Source organism: Ammodytes marinus (genome assembly GCF_949987685.1).
Source record: "Ammodytes marinus genome assembly, chromosome: 19".
Classification (NCBI taxonomy): domain Eukaryota; kingdom Metazoa; phylum Chordata; class Actinopteri; order Uranoscopiformes; family Ammodytidae; genus Ammodytes; species Ammodytes marinus.
This window is the reverse complement of record NC_137223.1, coordinates 15370182-15377972: the sequence shown is the minus strand read 5'-3', so window position 1 is coordinate 15377972 and position 7791 is coordinate 15370182.

Sequence of the window (7791 nt, the reverse complement as noted above, 5' to 3'; positions counted from 1 at the left end):
TCCTTAAATGTTAAACGAGAAATCCTTTTTGAGCATTTTTAATAGAATAATGCTTTATTCCTATCCTGTTCTATTTCAATACAATGTTTCTGAATGGGCGAATGCAGAACATACATTTAACCAATCAGATAGGATTTGGAGGGGCTAAGGTTCCCTTCAGGTGAAAGCACACACTTCTCCTTTGGCTTGTTGGTTCTCATTTCTATGGCAAAGCCCCGCTAAAATCATTATTTGTAGCTTTCTGTGTTTTCTATTCATAGGGAAAGGCTCGGCTGACATTAAATATAAATCTGGCGTGACAAACAAAGTCACCCTCGCCTTCAAATACTTTTCACACAATTCATTATCAGCACAGCTTTAAATCTATATACGCCAATAGTGTTTTCAAACCACAACTCTATCTGCTTCCAGATGAAAAACTGACTGGTTGGTTTCCCTGTTATATGGTTCAAATATGATATAAATCTCCCCCTGTAGAAAGACAAACTAACACAGTCACTCCAAAGATCATTCAATGAAGGTATACTGAATCTTCGTCTGCAGCCACCTCATAAATGTTTACTGTTGGCCTCATTTTGGATCCTTAGATTTGATTTGCGGTTATTCTCCTGTCATTTCACATTTTCTTTTGTCAGATAGCTGCTGTGCTGTGCATACCCACGAGAGACGACGTGATGAAACCAACCATCCAAAGTAATTCTGATGAAACTAACAGCAATCAACAAGAACAACGCTCGTATACTCCACCGCAGTGCGTTGTGCGCTGGGTGTGAGTGTGCTTGTGTGTGACGGAGAAATACATGCCGGATAATTCTCCCCTCCATCTGTTACTCTAGATATTGAAGAGATAAGACACTGAGACATCCATAGAGGTTTGAAAGGAGTCTATACTGCTGAGCATCACAGTCGAAAGTGAAGGGTAAGTTCATCCAATAATTCACTCCAACACCTAAAGGTACCAGTACCATTTCAGTTCTCACGTAGCCCTTTTCCACCAAACCCAAACCAGGTTCCATAGTTCTGGGCCGATGTTAGTGGCGTCTCTCGCAGTTGGTTCAACTTGCAAACCTTTTCAGAATCAGTTCGCCTTTCCATTAGCCTGGCACCGCCCGCCGCTCAATTTTCATTTCCCTTCAGTAGTCAGTCCTGGGTCAAGGCCAGATGGACGGAACAGTGGAGAGCAGCAGTACCATCCAGACTCCACCGCTACATTGAGGATCCCACAGACGTCCCCGGCGAGCACCTACCCCGCAGGCAGTGGACAACCCTCAACCGCCTGAGGACAGGTGTGGGACGCTTCGGAGAGTCAATGCAGCGGTGGGGCCTCGCGGACAGCGCCCACTGTGAATGTGGAGACCCCCTACAGACTGTAGATCACGTCCTGACCAGCTGTCCCAAACATCGGCCACCAAATGGCGACCCTGGCCTAACGAACCTGGATGACGAGACGCTGGAGTGGCTTGCTACAACCGAGCTGAGGATCTAAAGACATACGCAAGAAGAAGTCAGTCTGGGCCTAGGCCTATTCTTAGGTTTTCTCCGGCCAGATTTTTGACGGTCCAATCAGCGAACAGAGGGAGTGGCTCAGAAGCCGGCGCATGACATACGTTATGATAACACGTTATGCAATTGGTTGTCAGATCCAAAGTGGCACTGGGCAGATCCAATAGTTTTAAGCTTCAACAGACACCCGCCTTCAAGTCAGTTAACGTTTGTCAATTGAGTGATTCCAGACCTTCTGTACAAATGAAATGAAGTACGGTGGTCTGGTAGGACCAGGCTACCTTTCCATGGGCTTAAAGCTGAACTGCATAATTTCTGTCGCCCCCCTATGGAGTTCTGAGTTCTGAGTAATTACAACAACACTGTCGGTGCAGCTACATGCGGGAAGGCTACATGATCTCGCATGGATTTTATTCCTTCTGCTGTACGTTAAGGTTTTTACTTAGCAGTCGAATTAACAACTGAAAGATTTTGTGGGCGCTTCTTGAGCTCCTGCGTCAGTGTCCACGGGTGACAGCAGTGTGTAAATGCTGCAATACTGACAAATACAGAGAGATTATTGTGGATGTATGGCTTAATCAACTTTGTGTCAACTCTTTTGGCAGTGGCTTGAATGTAACATAACATTACATTTATTTATATGAAAAAGTAACGCACTATGGCTTCAAGAGCCATGTCATGACGTCACATTTGTTTACGTCTCTAATAATGCTATCGCTCATTTGGAGCACAACAACAACAGTGACAAATACACTGTATTTGTGTTACTTGTTGCTTTTTTTCTGTATTTTAATGGCGGTCAAAGTTTTACTTATTTTGGTTGGTCACTATTTAACCTGCCCTGGCCCCTGACATACTGTAGGCTGTTCTTGGTTCTAGACCAGCAAATAAGTAGGTGCCACTCTGGAACCAGTTCTCATGGCCAAGAAGCAGTTATTTCACTGTGAAAATGCAAATAACTGATTTGCGATTGGGCACCAGAACCGAACCATCCCCGAAACTACCTCGGTAGAAAAGGAATTATTTAGACCCAAACCCTTAAGGCGTTGCTATTTGTGACTGTTACAGTCATTCTTACTTCCTTCATGGCTTTCATCATGGTAAAGCTTGAAGGTGTTATGTAACAAACTACCTTGGACATCTCTTTCACTCCTCGTATATAGTGTGACATCTAGTCATATCTTTAAGACTCCAATTACTTTTGTGCCAAAGGTCTTTCTCCTCACAAATCACTCACACAAGGCTCTTACCAAATAACATTTCAGACATCTTCTGTAAATATGAACCTGTGAAAACTTTAATTTCTTCTACTGTACATTGAGCCTGCTGCTTCTTCCCACACAAGGCCAACACACATAAAGCAAAGAGAAGAAGCTACTTTCATGCTACACATAGTTGGAACAACCTCTCCAATATTCTTTGGCTCTGTCCAAATATAGATGTGATAGAGCCCAAGTGTGTGTGTGTGTGTGTGTGTGTGTGTGTGTGTGTGTGTGTGTGTGTGTGTGTGTGTGTGTGTGTGTGTGTGTGTGTTTGTATCCAAAGGGAGATTAAAGTAGTTTAATAAGAAACGTACAGGTTTTCAAGTCCTTTAATGTTACGATTAAGGGGAATGGTCAGGAATCGGGGACAGACCCACCCGGGAGCAGACACATGAGGCAGCAGAATGTGGAAAGGGCCCCAAAGACAAAGTTGAAACTCACTAGACCAGGGGTTCTCAAACTTTTGATAGCTGAGGGCCAATTTAGGAACCCAACATTGGACCGAGGGCCGCCGAAAGAAAAAAAAAATATAAAACTGAAATAATTTCAATGGCCAGCGTCTTTGCGTCTTTACAGTTTACATGTATTGGTCAGCATCCAATACTGTGTAATTAACACATTTAAAGTAATAAATGAAGGGCTAGGTCTCATTTCAACATTGGGGAACACACATTAAAAGCGGGGGTATGGGGGTTGTCCCCCAGAAAAATTTGAGGTTCGAACACTTCATTTTGTGCATTTTGGTCACATTTGTGTCTTCTGTATTTATTTATGGTGGAAATGTTAAAGAGGACCTATGATGCTTTTTGACTTTTATGACCTATAAACGTTGTTATGATGATTCATAGTCATGCTTAACCATACTAAATTATCAAATAATGACTTACATGCATTTCGACGTATTCCCTGCTGACCGTCTGGGGTGTCTGTGCAGAGCACTAAACACTATTCTAGCCAGTCGAGAAGTCACGTCTTCAAAGCGGTCTACCCTTTCATAATTCGTGACGTCGCATAAAAATTGGTGACCTGACCACGCGGATGTTTCCATGTATGGTAATGCTGTCACTTCCCTGTTCGCGTCTGCCTCGCGCCCTTATAGGTCCATGCTCGCGCTTCCCGCCACTGAAAGTGTTCCGGAAGGAAGGTAACCAATCACAACGGAATGGGGTTTGCAGGAGGGGGGGGGAGGGTAGCGGAGATGGCCGATGCACAGGCGGAGGGAGCGGAGATTGCCGAAGCACACACACTCAAGTGTTGACAGGATGTGCTGGATCGCCAAAATAAGAGAAAGAGCTTCCCGAAAATCTACATAGTTTTTTGTGATGTGATTCGTGTCAGGTTGCTCTATAGCAGTGTAAAACAAGAAATTAAGACCAGAAAAGTAGTATAATAGGTCCTCTTTAAGGAAAAGACAACTCGCTCCCATTGACACACATCTAATGGAATATAAATCAAGGCACTGAGGCATTCTGTATTGCATTCAAATATTTATTCTACTTTATTGTTCAAAACTTTCTACACATTGAAAACGTATCACCTTTTGGAGTGTTTTTTGTAGGACTCACTACTCATGATGCAGCAGCAGTGTTAACTATTATGACACTATACATTGGAAATAAATAGGGTGGGCTATCAGCAGTCAACTAGGCAGATAGTTCCATGGCTATCAGCAGCTAGCTAACGTTAGTTTGTTAGCTAAACTTTAGGCAAAAGAGTTAGAAACCAGATAATGTTAGCATCCATCCTTAGACACTTGACCTAATCTAATTCACCTTGAATGTGAGAAAGTGCATCGTATTGGGCTTGACAAGCTCACTATCTAACAACTTACATTGGGACCACTACACTGCCTGCTGCACTGCGGGAGGCTGACCAGCCGTCTGCAACGAGAGGCAGAGGCCAGCCGAACTTCGCAAGTTTAATAAGTGGGGAATGAATACCATCAATTAGGAGGGATATTTAAGTGTTTCGACCCCTGTACTGTTTTTACTGTTACGGGGGACACATCCCCTCCGTGCGTTTCAATAAAAAAAATAAAAATAAAAATATGATAATTATTATTATTATTTTTTTTTATAATTCATAATTCAATGCGGGCCGCGGGCCGCCAGATATGCTTCCGCGGGCCGCCATTGGCCCGCGGGCCGCACTTTGAGAACCACTGCACTAGACCAACAAACCTAACACAGGGGAATACCTGGCTGAGGACACTGGAAACCGTGAGATAATGGGGAGAGATGGGGAGAGTAGGGAAAGTGCGAGGGTATTTTGGAATGATAGGGCTGGAAACAGGGAAGTGTGCCTGGATATGGAACCGGAAGTGACACAACAATGACATTCAAGTTCAAGACGACACGAGGGAATGATCCCCATTATACATTTCATTTTACAGCACCTTTATATTTGGAATTATATCCAAACATTTCCTGATGTTTTAACTTGTTTTTGGCATTGTCTATTTATCAATTTATTATTAAGTTTTCGAGGATAACTTTCATGCAGAGAAGATAACGGTACCTTTAGTGATTGTTTACTGTGTCCCGCTACACAATCACATTGGCTCCTTATAAGATATCAATTTACATGCAGAACAGGTTTTGCTATATGAAAGTATGCATCATTTTAATTAAATACAGGCGAATATACTTTACATAAACCTTTAGTTGATGGCATATCATTGACGCCTCCATGGATACTGCCATGTGTAGTTTGACGTTAGACTACTGATTCTACATGAAGTCTTGGAAAACAGATTTGCCCCGAAGTAGGAGCTATGGCTTTGAGTGTCGTTTCACTCTGCTTTTTCTATTACAAGGTCGGAATATCTGGAGTTCCCAGTTGTCTGGAACGCAGCATGTACCGTATAACACCTTATCGGAGTCATTAATCCCACCTGTCCTCTTTCTGTTATGACATGTCAAAATGCAGCAAGACAGAAGAGGCGACAAGCATAAGAGTGTACGTATGCAGCTGTCTCTAACTTGTGAATTAGGAAATTCATCTGTTATTTTTACTCCGGGTCTATAGGCTGCCTCGTGCTCTGTGTGTTCTGTAAGTGCCTCCACAGGGCTACAGATATACAGTACCTGTGTTAAGCTTGCACACACCTGCGGGTCTTTTTACAGGCAGAGGACAGCGAGGACCATGGAGTCTGTAATTGAAAGAAGTAAAGAACACAAGACTCACACATCAACCGTGCATCTCTCTTAGTAACACTCTCTGCTTCTTCTATAACTCCTTCACCCTCCCACATGTTTTGTCCTCCCGTAGTCTTTCTCTCCATACTCTCATCTCTCCACTCTTCCTACTCCCTCCTTCCACACTTCTCCTTGCCTCTCAAACCGAATGTCCTCCTTACACCCTCTCCATGCACTCCTCTCTTTATTTTCCCTTGGTATATCTGTCATCTGTGTTGTCCTTTCTCTGTTAAAACCTTTTATCCAACCTACTTACGATACTCACCTCCCCTCTCATCGTTACCTCAAAAACCTTGCTTCACTTCCACCTTCCTTTCTCTTTTCACCACCAACACACATCTTTCTCCAACTCTGTCTACCTCACACTGTCCCGCGTCATATTTGTGTCTCTCCCTCCCCAAAAACAAAAACAAACACACACACACACACACACACACACACACACACACACACACACACACACACACACACATACACTCTTTTTATTAAATTAGCAATATTGTCACATGCTCCCTCCCAGGAGGCCAGTGTTATTGACTTCATTATGCAAATGTAAACCAGCCCAAAGCTATACTACTGATGGGGTAGAACACACACACACACACACACACACACACACACACACACACACACACACACACACACACACACACACACACACACACACACACACAGTGTGCTGGCCAATAAAAATGTCTTGCTGTTTGAGATAATTATGTCAACCTGATGTGTGTATTAGCATGAAATCTGCTTAATCGAGCGGGCCTGGGGTTTATTATACAGTATCTGTCTTTGAGTGACAATGTGTTCATTCAGAATAAGAATACAATAGAAAAATAAATGCATTTGGAAATTAATTCAAATGTATTTGTATCTGAACCTGTCATGTTTTTCCCAATAGGCATATTCATAAAATAAATAACATGAAACTCTCTATTTGAGCTTGCTGTAATAGGAGGGTTGGTGGTTCGATATGTGCCATATTAGGTCCATTTGTCTAGGTGAGTCAGACATTTCCCAAAAAGTCTGCCAAATGATTGTCAAGTTTAATTTGAACAGATCATTTTATTATATCAGTCAGTGAATAAGTACAAAGAGACAAGTTTTGAAAAATGTCATTCATAAATGATAGATTTTAGATTTTTTGCCACACAAAACTAGTCAGGTCCTACCAGACCATCGTACTTAATTTAATTTATACAGAGGGTCTGGAATCGCTCAATTGACAAAGGTTAACTCCCTTGAAGGCGGGTGTCTGTTGAAGTTTAAACTGTTGGATCTGCCCAGTGCCACTCTGGATCTTCCATAATCAATCGCATAACGTTTGGTCGTGACGTATTTCTGACTACAACTGAAACTGGCGCACGACCGCAACGTCATTGTTCTCAGCCACTCCCTATGTTCGCTGATTGGACAGCCGAAAATTTTGCGGCGAATATACCGCAGACCCGGACTGGTTCTGAAGGGAAATGACAATTGAGCGGAAGTACGTAGGCGGGCGGTGCCAGGCTAACGCAAATCTGAAAAAACTAACTATTTTACAATTATGTTGGCACTTAGTTTAGTTTCCAATGCCGGTTTTAACAAATATTTTTGGCTGTGAACAACTCTTTAGAGGAAACGTACTGGTGGAAATGCAGGCCAGATGGATTTACCCAACAAGTACCTGAAAGGCCCCTGTGCTATGGAGTAAATGTGATGGCTTTGTGGATCGACCGGTGAAGGGAAATTTCTTTAATCTCAACCCTGATCCTGTCGGAGTGCGGTTCTTTAAGCTGTACTGGCATTCGCAGGTTGCCAGCGTCAAACCACGCTATGTCTTGACACAA